The 20,138-nt window shown below is 45.6% G+C and overlaps 1 pseudogene; it reads left to right on the top strand.

Annotated features, from left to right (window-relative positions):
* The window catches only part of LOC120375387, a 73,148-nt pseudogene that overhangs the window by 40,418 nt on the left and 12,592 nt on the right, over positions 1-20,138 (top strand).

A 20,138-nucleotide genomic window follows, 5' to 3' on the forward strand; every position in this document is an offset into this window, starting at 1 on the left:
TTGGTCATTTTGTTGCAGTAAACCTTCATGAATTATTAAACATATAAGAAATAATCACAACAAACAATCCTGAAATAGACTCCTTTTTATACTTCTATTCTTCAAATAATCCAAGAACTTCCAGGCACCTAAACGGCCTCTGGATTCCTGCTGAAAGTTGCCCCCTCCCCATGAAATCTAAAAGGGCACTGCTGCTTTCTGTGAGTTCCTTTTTAACCATCCTATACAATTATATAACAGGGTTATCATTATTTATTGTATTTGCTAGTATGGTTCAAAAACACGATGGAAAAGTTTCTGATTTCTATTAAATTCTATGGCATTGTCACAAGGAGAGAGACTTGCCATGCATAACCATCTAGCTGAGCTGGTTTTTGATTTGCCTATCTGAATGTACTGTGCTCATCATCGGGATAACAGAGTGCCTTACACGTTTTGAAATTTGTATTACCATTTTCCTTGTGTAATCCCACTTGCATGAGCAAAATAAGATTTTTTTTTTAAGGTTGGGCAAATCAAGGTGGATTTCCACCATGATTCCAAGAAGCACATGTTCAGCCTGGGAGTTGTGGTTTTGATGCAATCCAGGATTGGGCCCCAAACACTCAGGTCCTAGAACTGTTTGCAACAGCTCAGGCGTTGTTGTGCTAACAGAAAGGTTTCCTCTCCAATTTCCCTTTAAAATAAATACAAACAAACGCTGGCATTGGGCACAGGCCAGAGGGGGGAAGTTTCAGGGCTCCCCAATGCAAAATTGCAAACAACTGAAAAGGGGGATGATATGGAAACACCGGCTGGACTTGAATTATAGGGGGCTCAGCCGGTGCCCCTCAGCTTTGTGACCCACTCTCCCCTTTTGCAAATAGTTTAATCCTCCATCACCCCCTCGGCCCCTCCTGCCCAGCGCAGATGGCTTAACCCTCTCAACGGTCCTAACCCAACCCCCTCCAGAATTCAATCCCACTCCTCGCCCCTCCCTGGTGCACGTGGTTTAAGCCTCTGCTCCCCAGTGCAGGTGGGGCCTCGCGTTGCTTCCCTTGCAGCAATGGGGGGGCGGGGGGCTGTTGTCTCTCCCCCATGCTGGGCTGGGAGGTGGGAAGCGCTCCGGCCCTTGCAGCACTGGGGGGGCGGGGGGCTGTTGTCTCTCCCCCATGCTGGGCTGGGAGGTAGGAAGAGCTCTGGCCCTTGCAGCACTGGGGGGGGCGGGGGGCTGTTGTCTCTCCCCCATGCTGGGCTGGGAGGTTGGAAGCGCGCTCCGGCCCTTGCAGCACTGGGGCGCGGGGCTGTTGTCTCTCCCCCATGCTGGGCTGGGAGGTGGGAAGAGCGCTCCGGCTCTTGCAGCACTGGGGGCGGGGGCTGTTGTCTCTCCCCCCGGCGGGGCTGGGAGGGGGGAAGCGCTCCGGCCCTTGCAGCACGGGGGGGGCGGGGGGCTGTTGTCTCTCCCCCATGCTGGGCTGGGAGGTGGGAAGCGCTCCGGCCCTTGCAGCACTGGGGGGGGGGGGGGCTGTTGTATAACCCCCATGGTGGGCTGGGAGGTGGGAAGCGCTCCGGCCCTTGCAGCACTGGGGGGGGGGGGGCTGTTGTCTCTCCCCCATGCTGGGCTGGGAGGTGGGAAGCGCTCCGGCCCTTGCCCGTGCAGCGTTCACACGCGACGACCCAGCGGTAAGTCGGTCTGAACCGAGGCGGGGCCTGCGGGCGCCTGGCCGGGGGTGTGGGCGGCGCGGAGCCCCGAGCTGCCCCCCGCGGCAGGTCCCGGCGCCGCTTGGCATCGCTGGACCGGGAGGGACTGGGAGCGGTGCCCAGACAGCGATGTCCGCCCCCCCGGAGGTACGTGGGCTGTGCACCCCGGCCCGGGCCCGCCTTGCTGCGGGGAGAGGGGGCAGCGGCCCCCGCCATTCCGCTGGCCCTTGAGTAGCGGCTGGACAAGAGGCTGTTCTAGACCCACCCAAACACCTCGGTGGGCTCCTGCCTGCGGGCCCTGGACGCGTCTGAGCCCCCCTTACCCCCCCGCTGCCGGCGTTAGAGTCCCCGCCCCCCCAGGCCCCGGGGGCTGCTTCACACCCCGCCCCCTCCCCGCGTGGGCGAGGCCTCCCCCGCATCACAGGAGACGCTTCTTGGGCCTAAGTGCCTGGCTATCACCTGGGAAACTCCTGTGCCTCCACCAGAACAGTCTGAGCTGTGGGACCCCACTGGTGAGGACAAGGGTGTCGTAGTTTTAACTCATGTTAGCTAGTCAAGGTAAACTTGAATTTCCTAATCTTCAAGCAATAGATTAAAAATAAAATATAAAACTAATGCTAAGCAGCCAAATAAAGGCATCATTTAAATAAAAAGGTGGGGGGGGAAGGGGAGGGAGAAGACTTAAGCATGGGCCAACAATGATTCAATGCTAGGATTTACCTTGCCCAGCTAATACGTTTAAAACCTACAACTGCCTTGTCTTCCATATGATTTTAACACAGATTAGTTAACAAATTTAATAATACACCCTTTTCCTCATCAAGAAAAGGGGATACAGCTTTGTCTTCACTGCAGTAAAAAGTTTGTGTGCTTAAATCACTGTAGGTATCTCAATGTAAAATCCTAGCAGAGCCCAGGCTATGAAGTTTTCACCTCATTGAAACCTGAGATCAACCCCAGCTAGCTACATCAAGGTGAAAGTCCCTGTGCCTTATCTCCACTAGGATTATACGGTGAGATGGCCAGCTCGATGCAAAAACACACCTTCTTTGTAGTGGAGACAAAGCCTGAGGGCCGCAATGGATGACTTGCCCATGTGGTCTAGTCTACTTAGCTAAACTCTTTCTCTGGTTCTTAGCCAGTTGCATTCTATCCCAGGGGTTCTCAAACGTTATTGCACTGTGACCCTCTTCTGACAACAAAAATTACTACCTGACCCCAGGAACGGGGACCGAAGCCTGAGCCCACCCAAGCTCCGCTGCCACAGGTGGCAGGGGCAAAGCCAAAGCCTGGGCTGTGGGGTTCGGGCTTTGGCCCTGGGCTCCAGCAAGTCTAACGCCAGCCCTGGCAACCCCATTAAAACGGGTCCGCGACACACTTTGGGGTCCCAACCCACAGTTTGAGAACCACTGTTCTATCCTATCCTTCAAGAGGTGAATATATGGCTGATTCTGTCGGTACTCCTTCCAAAGTCCAGTGTGCAGGGCAGTTACCACTTGATGGCATGTACAAGAATACAAGCAGCAAAGAGTCCTGGGGCACCTTATAGACTAACAGATGTATTGGAGCATGAGCTGCTGTGGGTGAATACCCACTTCGTCGGATGCATCTGACAAAGTGGGTATTCACATCCGACGAAGTGGGTATTCACCCACGAAAGCTCATGCTCCAATACGTCTGTTAGTCTATAAGGTGCCACAGGACTCTTTGCTGCTTTCACAGATCCAAACTAACATGGCTGCCCCTCTGATACTTGACAAGAATACAGGAGACCAGTGAATCAGCTACAGGTCATGTGTTCCTGTAATTTATTGCACTGTGGAATTTTAGATGCTCCATGTCAGTGTTTTTGCAGTGAACAGCCAGTAACTTGATCTCTCTTATCCGGACTGAGGTTTTAGTTATTCCATTCTGCTGGATAATTAGATTTTGCACCACCTGGTCAGTGGTTATAATTATGTAGCAGACCAAGTGTTTTGGGGGAGGATCATTTTTATAAATAATTATTTGAAAGATCCCACATATTCAGTGTTTGCTGTCTCTAACTTTTACTGATGCTCATTTGCCCTGTCTTTTAGCAAGAAAGGGCTTTTGTTCTCTAAGTTTGATGATTACAAAGTGTTCCACTGTCTTGTCATTTGGGGCAAGTCACTGCACCTCTCTGTGTCTCCGTTTTCCCACTTGCAAATTGGAATGCTTCTTGTCTTAACAGGAGGATTGAGAGGCTTAATTACTCTTTGTAATTTGAGACAGTCAGGTAGAAAGTGCTATTGAAGTGCAGTGAAGTATTTTAACAGATAGCATAAGGGAGAATTAGAAGCTAGCAGTGTGTCTTGATAGGGAGGGGAGTGTTCGTCTAGCAGCTCACACATAAGATGCTGTTTCTTTGTTGCATAGAAGAGGTGTCTGGACGAATATAAGCATGAAGCGGTTCATGGCGCTGCTTAGTAAGAATGAAAACAAGGACCCTCCACAGGCCAAGCTGCTGGATCTAGCAGGACAACTCTGTGGCGATGTTCAGAGCGTGTCTCCCAGCCTGGAGAAGCTGGTTGAGGCAATGATGGGGTGCAAGCTTCAGGAATATTTCCTCACCAACATCAGTGTAGTCCGAGCCTGTGTGCTTGTCCTTATCCACAGGGGACAGCATGACACAGCCTGCAGACTCCTGGAGGTAGGAATGTGCAATTAGTGGTTACTTCAGTGGAAATACAGAGATGGCGAAGAAGTGGTGTTAGACAAGCTCTGATAACATACATATCAGGAGTCAGAACATCCCTGTTGAGGTCCCTGAGGAGTTTGGGGGAGGGGTACACAGTGCTGAGCTCTGTAGGGAAATCATGGACAAAACATTTCTTAGTAAAAGAGAGCATTTTTTCGAATGTGAAAGACTCCAGGGACCACAGAAGCCCAATTCCCATTGGAATTGGGATCCTTCTTGTGCTTAAAGCTCACCGTCCTTAAGTGTCTTGCTGGATCAGGTCCTAAGTGCTCAACCCCTTGTAGGATGAAGCCCATGGGTGGGATGGTGTGAGGTAGCTTGGGCTGCTAGTGATCATGCTGTGTGTGCTCTGTGGAGAGAAGAGACTTCAGTTTCCAGAGCTGTTGGCTTTGGACCATGCACCAGGTCCAAATTCGCTGTTTTTTAAAAAAAGGCACAGGTGCATAATGAGCTCTTTTCTTGCACGGGGTGCCCTGGGCAGGTTTGAGAAGTAATAGTGGGCCATGCAAGAGACTCATACTTTTGGGGAAGGCTACCAACTCAGCAGATCCAGCATGAATCCCTTTCAGTACTTTCAGGGTGCTGAGGGGTTTTATCCCCTCTGTAAAAGACATTGGTTGACTGTCTGGAGAGGGTGTGCTCAGCCCTTGCTATTGTCTTAGTGTTGCAGGGTGAAAGAGAAGAAGGAGCTGGTGCAACTTTGGAATGAGATCCACTACCACAAAGACATGGAGAAACACCACACAGATTCCCTGACATCAGTGCAGAAGTTCCGGTGCAGGAAGAGGTACCTTGGCAGGGGGATGATCTGGTGCTCTTCCTTTACTGTAATTTGGGGGTGTGTTGGATGGAAACTAAAAGGCTGTATTCACATCCTAAGATGGACCTTTCTTGGGGAACAGGTTTCACCATTAACTTGAAACTTTGGCCTACTCCTATTGCAATCAATGGCAAAACTTCCATTGAATTTAATGGTGCAGTTTTGGGACCTTGGTGATTATACTTTCTTTTCTGCACAGGAATCCTCCACCAGTTTCCTCTGTCCTGAAGGCACAACGAATCGAAACTATCCAGAAAAAGTGCGCCAAACGCTGCACAGATTTGCTGCAAATGTGACAGTGAATCCAAACATGGATCAGCGGGTATGGATGCTATATGCTACAATGTTACTTGGGCTGTTGCTGAACTTTGCCTTGCACAGGAACAGCAGCAGCTACTGTGATCAAGGCAACATAAATGTTTCCGATCTAATCCCTTGTTTCAGTCAGGTTTCGGACTGCAGTTTCTCATCTTTGATCGTTGCCCAAAGGAGCGTGCGTTCTAATATTTTTTTAAGCTTAAGCAAAAGAAACTCAGTCGTTCTGTGGAGCAAAGAAGTGGGAGAAAATGTCTTCCCTGTTATAATAGTGTTCTAACAGCTCTAGTGTTGAACTGACTGGGTGAAATTTGGCAGGGAAATAGCTCTCCCTGAGAAGCACCGTAGGTGTTCTGGTGCTAACTGGTTGTGATTTGACTGAGTTATAACCCATTTTCTTGCTAGGCTTGTAAAGTTTGCAGCCAAAATAGTCAGCCCTGTGCATATGTGTATCTATCTTAGCTGGACAGAGACAAATGTAGTGAAAGTGGCCTCTGAATGAGCCAGGACTTGGCAGGAATCCTTGTCTGATTCAAAGAGTCCTATGGCATGGTATAGACTAACAGATGTATTGGAGCATGAACTTTCGTGGGTGAATACCCACTTCATCGGATGCATGCATGCACCCAGAAAAGCTCATGCTCCAATACATCTGTTAGTCTATAACATGCCACAGGACTCTTTGCTGCTTTTACAGATTCAGACTAACACAGCTACCCCTCTGATACTTGTCTGATTCACTGTTTTATAAGGTAAAAACTGCAGCGCTCCTAAAATTTTCACTCAAGGGGCTCCCTCCTTCAAGCCCCCACGGTGTATGGGGAACAGGTTATTCTGGACATGTTTAGCTTAGTTCTGCATTATGAAATATGTTTTATAATATATCTTTTCATTAAAAACAGCAGCAACTTACAAAAATCTGTGTTAAGAGAACGCTAAGGTTGCTCTGTTAAGTGTTTAGAAGTCAGGAAATGACAGTGGAAAGTAGCACACTAGAGCATAACTTTGTCCTGTAGTGTGTGAGCATTATGCTACATGATCTTGTAATCTATCAAGTAGTTTAATATAATAATTTTTCTACAACCTTAGATATGTGCATGTGTACTACTTCGAGTCTCTTAAAGTTATTTTATGCAATGCACACAATAAGCCATTCTTACACAGTATTCCACTGATTAAATACAACAACATAGAGTAACAGTGAAATTTGATAGCATGTATAAGGCCCCCAAGTTTGTGACTAAATTAGCTTTATAGTTAACTTCCTTGAATTACACCCAAGGAAGGTTGCACTTCTCATTGAAAACAAAATATATAATACATGTATGTTGACTAAATTATTGAACTACTTACTTGAGAAAGAGGAAAATCTATTATATAAATAGCCAAAATCAATAAAGACATAGTTTCATTATCACAATGATAATATAGTAAGTTTAAAAGTATGAAAATATATTGCAAGATGCTACACGTATATCTAACAGAGAAAAATTGTTATACTGTATTTAAGAAATCTATGATCATTTAATGAAAGGTTATAGTAATGAATATATACAAGGGAGACGAGTAAAGGTTACATGTGCAACCTTAACTGTGGCATTTCTGGACTTTTGATTGCTTAAATCAAATGTTCTCTTAATATAGATTTTTAATGTAATACACAAGAGATTTTAAAGATCTGTCATAGATTATTTTTAAGGCCAAAATGGACCATTATGAGAGTTTAGTCTGCATAAGGCAGGCCAGAGAATTTCACCCAGTGATTCCTGTGTTGAGCCCAATAATTTGTGTTTCAGTGGTAAATTACCTTCCCTTTTAAAAATGTGCTTATTTCCATTAGCTGGTTATTTATAGCCGTTAAATTACAAATAAGGCAAAAACCCCTTGGGATTCTTGGGGTTCCCTTTCTCTCGTAGGATGTCAAGGGAGAATTAGCTTTTTCTGTTCTCTTCCTCTTTATGAGCTGATCAATCAGTGGGAGCTATGCATGTTCTCCGGGGACCTGCATGAGGGTCTGGAAGCTCATATTGTTTGATTGCTTTTGGAAACTGGAGGGACGGGCATGGTTATTTGGATGTGGTTTATTCTTTTTCCCCTGGTTACCTGGATTTGCAGGACACTTTGGCTCAGGATACGAACTTGAAGCCAATTCAGGTCTATAACTGGTTTGCCAATTACCGTCGTCGTCGAAGAGCCCAGCTCAAGTGGCTGGAAAAGCTCATCAGTTCAACCGATGAGGAGCCTTCAACTCGCCAAGCAAAACATCAGCCTGATAGTAGATCCTGCATTCCACAAGCTGCAGGTTGGTCTCCTCCCAGTGGGCTTGGGATGTGGTCCAGGCAAATGGAAGCCTGTTTTAGGATCACCTCTTGATAAACAGAGGGGCAATATTAGCTACCCCTGCTTCCTTGGGATCAGTAACTCAGCATTACTGAATCAAGCAGACATGGCAGGATTATGCTCTGGTACACAGGCCTCCTCTTTGCACCGTTAGAATCATAGAATCTCAGGGTTGGAAGGGACCTCAGGAGGTATCTAGTCCAATCCCCTTCCCAAAGCAGGACCAACACCAACTAAATCATCCCAGCCAGGGCTTTGTCAAGCCGGGCCTTAAAAACCTTGAAGGAAGGAGATTCCACCACCTCCCTCGGTAACCCATTCCAGTGCTTCACCACCCTCCTAGTGAAATAGTGTTTCCTAATATCCAACCTAGACCTCCCCAACTGCACCTTGAGACCATTACTCCTTGTTCTCTCATCTGCAACCACTGAGAACAGCCAAGCTCCATCTTCTTTGGAACCCCCCTTTAGCCATCAGTGTGTGGAAATAGGGAATTTGTATCAAAGTCACCTCCTCCCTGCAATGAGGGCAGCACTCTATTCCTGTTGGGCATCATTGTTGACACAGTGGGTGTCAAAAGGGTCAAGGCAAAGTTGCCCCCTACTGCTGCATCCAACTGTTATCATGGTAGACAACACTCTGGAGAGGGTATAGCAGGTGTCACGGCAGTTGACAGTGCTCATTCATTGGTAAAGTTGGCATCTTGGTTCCTTCCAACCCCACACCTCCATAGAGGTAAGTAGTATGACCTTGATAGCTTTCATCACCATGCATTTTTGTCAGGTTTCCATGCCTTGTGTGGGGCTTTTATCCCGGCCTTCCACCCTGTTTCTATTGGCCCTGAAGTTTGGCGCCATTGGTCACTTTTGAAAAAAAAATGTTGTGTTTGAATGGGGGAAGTGTTGTGCTTGGATACATTGAGAGAGAAAAAAAGACTAGAGTGAGAGAAGTTTAAACTTTGGGTAAGGTTTATTGAAAAAAGGTGGCTTGTAAAGGTATGCTATAAAAGAATAGAAAATTCGATACATTGAAAGTTTAGAGTGAGAGACGTTCAGGTAAGTTTATTGGATGTGAGTGAGTAAGGAGCTTTGTTATTAAAGAATAGAGTGTTTGTTACACTGAACAGAGGCAGAGCGAAACATTTTACCCCACCGTGTGTTTGTGCTTAGATACATTGAGTAAGGCTTGCTGTTGGTAAAGGGCAGGTTATTAAAGAATAGAATGCTGGTGTTGCTGAACACAGGGAGAGCAAAACATCCTGCCCCCTTGACTGTTGGTAGTGAAATGATAGCTGTTTTGGGCCATGCTCGTGGGAAGCTAGCCCCTTCTTTTGATGGACCACTCAGAGGCTGTTTTACAGTTAGGTCACAGAATGAACTTGTTGAGCCAATCCTGTAGTCCAAAGGCTCTTTACCTTACATTAAAAGCTATAAAAACAGGATTAAAAAGAAAAATTAGTAAGCACATGATAAAGTGAATAACAAAAGCATTAAACAGTATTAAAAACTAAGACAAAACCTATTTAGTAAGCATGTGGTGAAAAACTGACGAAAAACAAAACTAGGTTTAAAAAGAAAATTTGCTAAGCACAGAGCCAAAAACTGGCTAAAAAACATTAAAAGCTAGGTTTAAAAAGGAAATTTACTAAGCACATAATAAAAAAGCATTCAGTATCAGGGTAGGTTAAGAAAAAAGAGGCTAAAAGAAAGAACAAAGGAAAGAGCACATGGTTGAATCGGAGAGTGAGAGCTTTATCTTGACTGTTTTTCTGTAAAATGAGGCAATGGCACAGCTTAGAAACTTTCAGGCTGTTTATCATCACCCTTGGATTGGGCCAATCAGAAGTTGTTTTACAACTGCGTTATAAAATTTATTTTCAGAACCAATTTTAGTGGCCCAAGATTTTAAACAAGAGCCAACTCCCTTTATTCCCCCTCCCCTTCCTTTTAACTGCCTTATTCTTATCTAAAGAATCAGACCTACTTTTTTTACAAAGGGAGTTTAATAAAAGTTTAAACCATAAGCTTTAGTAACAAACAATTTTAAAGGTTTTTTTTCTAGGTTTTAGGCTAGCACTGGTTGTTTTTTGTTTTTTGTAAACCCAATATAAAACAATAGGCTATTGCAGATGATAGCTGTGATTAAAAAGGAGGCTGATTTTTAACAAACACAAGTTAGTTACATTCAGTTTTGTAATGGAATAAAGCTCTGCTTTATATTGACTTAAAGACACAGCCCTTTATTTACAGGGGTGTTTTATTAAAATAGAGCACCCCAGGTTTAAAACCCCACAAGTTAGTAACAGTTGATTTTTTTTTATTTTGTTAACCACTAAATTAGAGAGAAGAAGCTTGGTTTTTTTCCACTTTTTAACAAAGAGGTGAAAGTTTTTAAAGGAACAAACACTTCTTTATTTAGCCCCATGTGCATAAGTGTTTTAATAAAATGTAAGTTTGGAGAAACAGTTTAGGTTTCAAAATCTGTATATAAATTTTTTTCTAGGTTTTAGGCTAACATGGTTAGTAAGAACAATGTAAAAAAAGAAGCTTTTGTAATTAGAGATAAGAAAGCCTTGTACTAAAAAGAACAGTAACTTTAAGTGTAAATAAGCTTACCATATAAAAGGAAAGCTTTTTTTTACCCTTAACGTTTAAAAAAGCTAAGGTATGGAGCCTATGATTTTTGACTTTGTTTCTTTTTTTTAAGAGGCCACCTGCTTTGCTCTAAACTAAACAAACAAACCCCTGTCACAAATGCTAACTAGCACACACTAGTAAAGGTGTGTTTATTTGTAAAGTAATGCCTAAAATTCCCTCTTAACTTATGAAATAAACACTTAAGAAAAACCCCACCTAAAGACACTCCTTTACTTACAGGGGTATTTCAATAAAAACACACCCCTGGTCTAAACCTGACAAGAAGAAGGTTTTAGTAAGAAGCACTTAAAACAGCCTTCTGAAGGTAGTGATTAGAAAAGAAGTCCCCTTTGAAAAATAGGCTATATGGCCCCTTTGGCATAGGTGTTTTAATAAAATGTAAATATGCAGAAACAGTTTAGGGTTAAAAAACTGTTTATAAAAGTAAAAAAAAAAGTTTTAGACTAACGTGGTTATTTTTAGTAAGAGCATTTTGAAGGTAGTGGATTAGAGAGAAGAAGACCCCTTTGAAAAACAGGCTATCTGAAGACATTTCTTTATTTAGCCCATTGGCATAAGTGTTTTAACAAAATGTGAATTTGCAAAAACCCAGGCCTAAAAACCTGTTTATAAAAGTAATAACGTTTTCGTATGTTTTAGACTAACACTTTTTTTTTAAGTAAGAACATTTTGAAGCAGTATGCTTTTTAAACAAAATCAGCGTTTGTGAGTTAGTGGATCGGAGATAAGAAGGCCAGAACATAACAAGGAAGCCCTAGGCCTGCATTTAAAACAAAATTATACCAAATACTTGTTCAACTAAACAATTTTCTTTTGTTATGTAAAAAGGCATTGATTTGTAACTAATCTTATTAACAAGGTAAAATAAAAGAAATTACCTCAGGGTTAAAACCACAGCTAGTCAGTTTATGAAAGTAATTTGTTAAAGTTTTTAACAAAGGTGAAAAACTTGTAGAGGAATAAACACTTTAAAAGACAAACCTATCTAAAAATCACATTTCTTTATTTATGAGGATGTTTCAATAAAAAAAGACCATGCAGAAGCGTCCCAGGCCTAAACTCAGAAACCCTTACTAAGAAAAAGGTTTTAATTTTTTTTTCCTATGGGGATTTTAGTGAGAACCACTTGAAACATCCCCGTGAAGGCAGTGGATTAGAAAAGAAGAAAACCCCTTTGAAAAGCAGACTATGTGAAGACACTTTTTTCATTTAGCCCCATTGGCATAAATGTTTTAATAAAATGTAAGTCTGTAGAAACAACTCAGGGTTAAAAACACGGAAAACCTGTTTATAAAAGTAATGTATAGTAATAAAGTTTTTCCCTAGGTTTTAGGCTAATACTGGTTATTTTTTTTAGTAAGGACAATTTGAAGCAGCAGGCTTTTGCAGCAAAGCAGCTGTCAGCAAAAACAGCCTCTGTAAGGCAGTAGGTTAGAGATAAGAAGGGTGCTTCTTTGCCTGCTTTTTAACAAATACAAGTAAAAATTATATTAAGTTTTGTAAAGGAATAAACACTTTAAAAGACAAACCTATATGAAGACACATCCCTTTATTTACTGGTGTGTTTCAATAAAATAGAGCAGGCAGAAACACCCCAGGTTTAAAACACCAGAACCTTAGTAACAGCTAGTTTATATTCCCCTTATTTTGTAATCCAGTGGATTAGAGAGAAGTTTATTTTCCTCCCCACTTTTTAACAAATCCATGTGAAAGTTATAGTAAGCTTTTATTTTTGTAGGGCTTTTAGATTTAAGTATGATTTTTTTCTGTTGCATTATCAGAATGCCTTTGTTTTTAAATGTTTGCAATCCATGTGCTGAGCGTCTGTGTTTGTTTTGGGTTCATAGATTTTATTAAAATAATACAACACAGGCTGGAGCTGGAGCTTTTTTTACATTTTAAAAACAGATAAGATTAATTAGGCTAGCCAGTGCTTCACAGGGCCGCCCAGAGGATTCAGGACTAAATCTAGAGTTGCGTCTCCCCTTGTGGGTTCCCGTACCAGACTCCAAGAAGCAGTCATTTAAAGTATCAAGAAATTTTGTCTCTGCATTTCATCCTGAGGTGACATGTTCCCAGTCAATATGGGGATAATTTAAATCCCCCCACTATTACTGAGTTCTTAATTTTGGTAGCCTCTCTAATTTCCCTTAGCATTTCATCATCACTATCACTGTCCTGGTCAGGTGGTCGATAATAGATCCCTAATGTTGTATTCTTCTTAGAGCATGAAATTACTATCCATTGAGATTCTATGGAACATGTGGATTCACTTAAGATTTTTACTTCATTTGATTCTACATTTTCTTTCACATACAGTGCCACTCCCTCTCCTGCACGACCTGTTCTGTCCTTCCAATATATTTTGTAGCCCGGAATTATGATGTCCCATTGATTGCTCTCAGTCCACCAGGTTTCTGTCATGCCTGTTATATCAATATCCTCTTTTATCACGAGGCACTCTAGTTCACCCATCTTATTATTTAGACTTCTAGCATTTGTGTACAAGCACTTTAAAAACTTGTCACTGTTTAATTGTCTGCTCTTTTCTGATGTCAGATTCCCTTTTATGTGAATGTTTCTCATCTGATCTGGCCCTTACATTATCCTCTTCCATCCTCTGCTCCTGACTATAACCCAGAGAATCTCTATCAATAGACTCTCCTCTAAGAGAAGTCTCTGTCTGATCCACATGCTCCTCTGCAGCAGTCGGCTTTCCCCCATCTCCTAGTTTAAAAAGTGCTCTGCAATCTTTTTAATGTTAAGTGCCAGCAGTCTGGTTTCACTTTGGTTTAGGTGGAGCCCATCTCTCCTGTATAGGTGCTTCCCCCCATCCCAAAAGTTTCCCCAATTCCTAATTAATCTAAACTCCTCCTCTCTACACCATCCTCTCATCCACGCATTGTGACTCTGGAGCTCTTTCTGCCTACCTGGCCCTGCGCGTGGAACTGGGAGCGTTTCTGAGAATGCCAACATAGAGGTCCTGGATTTCAGTCTCTTCCATAGCAGCCTAAGTTGGGCCTCCAGGGCATCTCTCCTACTCTTCCCTATGTCATTGGTACCTACATGTACCATGACCACCGGCTCCTCCCCAGCACTACACATAAGTCTGTCTAGATGCCTTGAGAGATCCGCAACCTTCGCACCAGGCAGGCAAGTCACCATATGGTTCTCCCGGTCATCACAGACCCAGCTATCTACGTTTCTAATGATCGAATCTCCCATTACTAACACCTGCCTTTTCTCACTAGTCTTTTAACCTTTTTCTCCAAACTTTACCCCAACTTTCTTTTTCAGCTTTAAAGCTTCTCTCACTCTAGTCTTTTAACCTTTCTCTCAGTGTATTCAAGCACAACACTTCCCCCATTCAAACACAAACAAAAATAATAATAAAAAAAATTCAAAATGGCCAACAGCACCAAACTTCAGCGCCAACGGAAATGGGGTGGAAGGGCAGGACAAAAGTCCCACACAGGGCATGGAAACCTGTCAAAAAATACATGGTGATGAAAGCAATCAAGGTCATGCTAATGAGGTAGCATGTCACTTTCCTAATGTCTTGCCCTTCACCAGCCTGGCAAGTGAAAATCCGAAGGTTGCACCTACATCTCTCACGGTACCCAAATGCCTTGTCAAGGTTGGACTGGGTGCAAAGCACCAAGCTACATCATGAATACTAAGAGTTGCTAGCAACATAATAATAGTTTATAAGTAGAGGAATCCCACTCCCAAGCTAATAAGGGGGGTAGCCCAGTGCAGCCATTTGACCCTGGACCCGCAATTCACTTCAGTAAAACTCAATACAAAACCTGAGCATTTCCACTGCACCATTCCAGAGTCATAACCAGAATTCAGTCATTAATAATGACGGGGAGAGCCCTGTTGTGTTTGCCCACAAGCACCAACCTTTGTTAGTTTCCTTTCCGAGTCACACCTGTACTGACCCTAGGGCTCCCAGGAGTCTCGGGTCACCTGCCCTGTTCTATGTCTTGCAGATGCATTTCATGCAGGCTTTGACTCAGAGCACAAAGAGATTAATACCCTCATGCCCTGTGGTCCGGGGTGGAAGCAATCAGCTGTGGGTCTGGACTATTCTGCTGATGGGACCTTTTCAACGTTGCTGGAATCCAGGTGATGTATGAGGAGTTTCATCATTATAGCAGAAGTGCAATGACTGTGTGACTTTAGCCTCCCTCACAGGACTGACATTCCCATCAAGCTGGCAGTGCCCAGGGAGGCCACTCTGGAGCCTTGACTCCTTTCACAGATGGGAGTGATCAGTGCCCCAAAGTCAGCTTCAGCCATTCTGAGCAGCTGGCACAGACTCCCCATCCCCCTGGACTGGTGCTCCGGGTTCAGCTGGCAGTGACTCCTTCCTAGGAGAGAGGAGGCTTGGGGGCGGGGCTGCTATAGGTACTGAGCAGCTGTCTCTCCCATTAAGAGATGATGATGCTCTTTGTAGAGCAGTAAAGTCAAACCTCTCATTCACTGCATCACTATAGCTTTCTGCAGAGCAGTGCGTTACAGGAAATGAGCTCAACTAAAACTTCTGTGACCCCTGTCAACATGGAAGAGCCAGCAGCTTTCTGCACTAAGGCTGAGCACAGCATAAGCTTTAGTTCTTCTACCACGGAGACTGGACATACATCAAGTTACACTGCCACTGACCCCTGGCTGGAGAACTTTGTCCTGTGCTCCTGTGGCTCGCTTCCCTTCCAAACCCAACATCTGGACACAAGGCAGCCAGCTTCCAGTGCAGAAGGAGTCTCCGGCGAGAGCAGCCAGGGTCCCACGTGGAGCTCTGGTACAGCAGGTGAGTGGAACTGCCCTCTCTTCCGAGCCATTGTTGGTTTGAAAACTCCTTAATTTTTTGTCTTAGACCTTCCTGTTTCCACAGGCAGCCTCCTGTGTCTAGTGACAAGCAGGGGAGCTGGGCTTAACCTGAGCTCTTGGGTCCTGCTCCCAAAAGGTCAAGGAGCAAGGCTGAAAATCTAGACCACTCGACTTGACCCGGGTTATTTTTACCCCGTATCTCTTTGCTCAGGCTGCAGGCCCTCCAGCCACTTACGCTTACTCCTTAGCTGCTCCTCTGGCCAAGGCCCTTCAGCTGTTTGCTGTTCACCTTATTCGACTGCTGGCTTTTAAATATTTAACCCCCCTTGGTTCTCATCAGCCGGGTGCTGCTTGCCCTGGCACTCGCTGGGCAATCCCTCAGCAGACACTCACCTCCTGGCTGTGTGTCACTCCAGGGCACCCAAGGCCTCCTGCTAGGAGAGAGTATCAGTCCTTCAGAAACACGGCCTTTTTCACTTTCTTTTGTCCTTACTTGCTCCTCCTTGTCTTTCGCACCTCTCCCTTCCTTGCCCCTGCCTTCTCACTGGCTCCTTCCAGTCCCACCCCATGTAGTCCACTGGTCCTGCAGCTTCTCCCCCTTCTCTGGAATTGGACACATTCATTCATGTCTCCAGAGCTGAGAAGGCAAGTTGGATGGAAGTGGGTGGGGAGAGGAGCAGCCAGTTGTGCAGCAACTAGGTGCTAGCTAATTACTGTGGCTGGCCATAATTGCAGGTGTGGGATTGTGGTGCATCTGTCACGCAGCCTCTGATGAGGGAGGCTAGGGTTTGTGGGCTGAGCCTTGTTCTCTGCAGCTCTGTTAACATTGGCATTTACTTCAGCAGGTGTCAGAGCTTCTATGAGCAGGGACCCTGGAGGTGGCTGTATTGAGGCCAGTTCAGAAAGCATCAGTCACCAGGCAGATTTAGAGCTTGAAAGTTTCGTGCTTAGAGAAGGACAGCTAGGGTCCCTGGAAGCCATTCTTCCCCACAGGTAATGGGAGTGGAGGACACAAGTGAGAATGGAGTTCTGTGCTCAGTCCTTTCCCTGGTCTCCAGGCTCCCTGCCTTTGAGTACGGCTTAGGGAGCTGTGTGATGATACTTCCCACACCAGGGGCCTGATTCTCCCAGTGCCCTGGCCTTGTATTGATGTCTTCAGCTGTGCACGTAATGTGTGAAATGCTACGTAATTGCACTTACTGTGTGCAGCAAAAGTGGCTCCACATGGTGCAGGGCAAAGGAGAATCAGGCCTCCAGTCTTGTACGAGAAGGGATAAATCTATCCCACCCCGGTCTGAACTGGATTGAGGGTCTGAACTGCTTGGCCAGCTTGTTTCTAACAGTGGATGCCACCTGTCATGAGTGTGATGGGCCCGTTCTCAATCCTGACAACTGGGTTTATGGAGCCTGTGAATCATCCTGAAATAGCTTTTGAAGATGCACAGCATCAGGCCAAGATTGCAGCCCCTGAACTCCAGCTGCGCTGTCTCTCTTTTCTGTGCCAGGATTTCTGGCTGTATCAGATACTTCATGGTTGCAGGTTTTCCCTGGCAGGTTTTGCAGCTCATGAGATGCAAAAAATGCCCTGATACCAGCATGATGTTACATAGCAGTAGATGTCACAGAGCAAATACCATGAAGTTGCTTTTGTTTACTGACCTGCAGGACAAAATAGAAGCAGCAACCTCCTAGCCCAGTCCTTCCCCTCCATTCCTACCATTTGTGTAATAATGACATTATCAAATACTATGTAATTAATTCTCACAGAAGTCCTAGTAGGTAGGTAAGCATTATCATCCCCATTTTATGGATGAGGATACTGAGGCATGGAGAGGTTGTGATTTGCGAAGGGCACAGAGGGAGTCAGTGTGAGGGTTGGGAGTAGAACTCAAACCCTCTCATTCCCAGTCCCCTGCTGAAACCTCTTGACACGTTTCCTGTCTTCCCCAGTTGGCCTGGTGCCTGCAGCTCATGCCAGGACTAGCATTTCAAATATTCCATGCTGGGTGGTTTGGGATTGCCCAGACCTGGGGATTGTAATAGACACAATGGGGCAGGGCTGCAGGCTGAGTTCTGGGAATCACATGGTCTTAAATAGCAACTAAAGGTCAAGAAGGATCACAGAGGAGCCACTGGTGACATTATGGCTGTGTAGAGGAGCGGACTCACTCCTGCGGCGCCTCTTGCTGGTGACTTCTGGGAATTAGCTCATTCCAGCTCCGGAGCTCCCTCTGCAGGCCAGTGATCCACCTGTCCTCTGGCCCCCATGTCCCTCCCTGGACCCAGTGCCCTTTTACCTGGAGTGCTGCCCCCTGGCAGAACCCCCTCAGTCTTAGGGTCTCCCCTTCCCAGGGAACCCCCACCCACTATTCCCACTTCACCTCAGTATAAAGCTACTGCCAGTCATCATCTAGCCCCATGCCCTGGGGCAGACTGCAGTATCAGCCTCCTCATCACTGGCAAGGAGGGTTTGGACCTGCTGCCTTTGCCTACCCCTACGCTGCCCTCTGCAACCCCCGGTACCTGTTGGCCTTATGCTAGGCTGCAGCCTGGGGCTTTCCAGGCTGGAGCTCCTCAGGCCTTTCCCCAGCCCTGCTCCACTCAGGTACTCTGCTCAAGTCTCTGCAGACAAGCCCATCTCCCTCTACAGCCAGAGAGAAACTCCTCCTCCTGGCTTCCAGCCTCTTTATACAGGCCAGCTGTGGCCTGATTGGGGCGTGGCCCAGCTGCAGCCACTTGCCAATCAGCCCAGCTTAGTAGCTGCTTTCTCCAGCCACAGCCCCCTCCCAGGGCTGTTTTTAACCCTTCAGGGTAGGAGTGGGGATCCACCCCACTACAGGCTGGGTTTAAATCCATATGTTCTGTTTCTAGACTGGATCATATTTATTTTTAAGATATGTTCTGCAGTTGGGGGAAACATACGGTAAATGTCTCCTTGTTGCAATATGTGACTTGGATACATAACCAATGTCAAGAAGCTGCATGCCATCCCTCCTTATCATACTCCTGGCTGTGGTAACTCTTGCTGATTGCAAGGACACCTAGACATGAGGACAGGGTTAGTTTCCACTTCTCCTATCCCTGCTGCTACTGCTGCTCATTGACTTATTACCTGCCTCAGTTTCTCCCAGGAGGATCCTGAAATTGGCACAAGATGTAGACTTTTCCAAAGTAACGCAGGCATTTGGGGACCTGAGTCTCATTAAAAGCCAGGGGGACTTGGGGCTCCTTTGTCACTTAGGTGCTTTTGAAGATGTTACCCATGGAGACTGGAAGCCACAGAAGATTGTCCTTAATTGTTATGGGCCAGACCTCTAATCAGTGGACATCTGGCCCAATGGTAAGAGGGGAATATCTTTGTGCTTGGTGGGCCACTAAAACCCCAGCTAATCTTTGCCTCAGAGGAAAAGCTCCAGTTCCTTCCACCTGATAATAATTACAGTAATTAATAATAATATTGCACTAAACTCCTTCCATCCAAGGATCTAAGATATTAATGAAAGGAGCCTCTCAAACACCCTGTAAGGCAGGTCAATGGTATTGTCCCCACTTTACAGATGAGAAAAATGAGGCCTAGAAAGCGACATGACTTACCCAAGGTCACATGCTGTCAGTGCCTGGAATGGACTTCAAACCACATGCTCTCGCTACCAAATCACCCTCTATCCCTTATTGGTTGGTGACAATTGCAGGGGCAGATCTACAGGTCAACTGAGGGAGCCTCAGTCTGTTTCTGGTGCTCACCCTGACTGGACTTGGCCTGAAAGCTCATTAGAACAACTCCAGTAGATTTCCTGCATCTGTTTATAGTCTATCTTAAAACCCTGGACTGTATCCAAATCCGGCTTTGTGATTTGTAGGGCCCAGGGCTGCGAGGAAGGAGTGTGGGGGAGGAATTGGACTATCTGGTCGTGCTGCTGGGTGGGAAGAGTTGTGTTCAGCAAGTAAACTGTGGCTCTGTTGGGGCCCCAAGCCATTGCTTGTTCAGACCAACCTTGCTGTGTCCTCCTTGCTCCTCTGGTTGGAGTGGGTGAAATTTGGTGCAGCTCATTGTTTCTTGCAGAGCAAAACTCCCTAGTGATGGGCATTTGAAACAGAAAAGCCCACTCACCCTCATGGAGCAAGAAAACCTGGGTTTTCCAGACAGCATATTGGTTTAGGATGTACAAATGCTTCAGTGCTCATTGCAAATTGTGGATGCTGCCTGCATTGTTGGGACCTTAGCTCAGGCAGCTGGGAATGCTTCTAGCAATGGGTCCTCTGCTCTGCATCTGCTGTAAGCCAAGTGACAGTGAGGAATGTTGCTGGGAGCAGCATGGACAGCGCTACTAACACAGCAGGCAGGATCTGGAGGTACCTCTGAGACTTTGAGATGGTTATTGAGAGAAAGAGAGAGATGCATTCATCCCATCTGCCAAGTCTCCCCCACCCCCTTCCTTGGCCTAGCACCCGTGGCTCTAAGCATAGCCAGCATTTCTGTTGTCCCAAGGTGGGAGCTTTGGGAAAGCTCAGATGTGAAGTCTGGGGGACTGAGTCATCTATCTGCTGCCCTGACCGGGAAAACCGAGAGGTGTGCTGCTTGCCAGGGGCTAGGATTCACGATGTGACGGGGAGAGACTGCCGAGACTCATCAAGCCCTCGGATCGCAACCCCTTCCTGCTTCTCCCTGTGGGCACCAATGATCCTGCCAAGAATTACCTTGAGCGTAACACTGCAGACTACGTGGCTCTGGGAAGAAGGATAAAGGAATTTGAGGCGCAAATGGTGTTCTCGT

This window comes from Mauremys reevesii, linkage group 12 (genome assembly GCF_016161935.1).
Source record: "Mauremys reevesii isolate NIE-2019 linkage group 12, ASM1616193v1, whole genome shotgun sequence".
Taxonomy (NCBI): domain Eukaryota; kingdom Metazoa; phylum Chordata; order Testudines; family Geoemydidae; genus Mauremys; species Mauremys reevesii.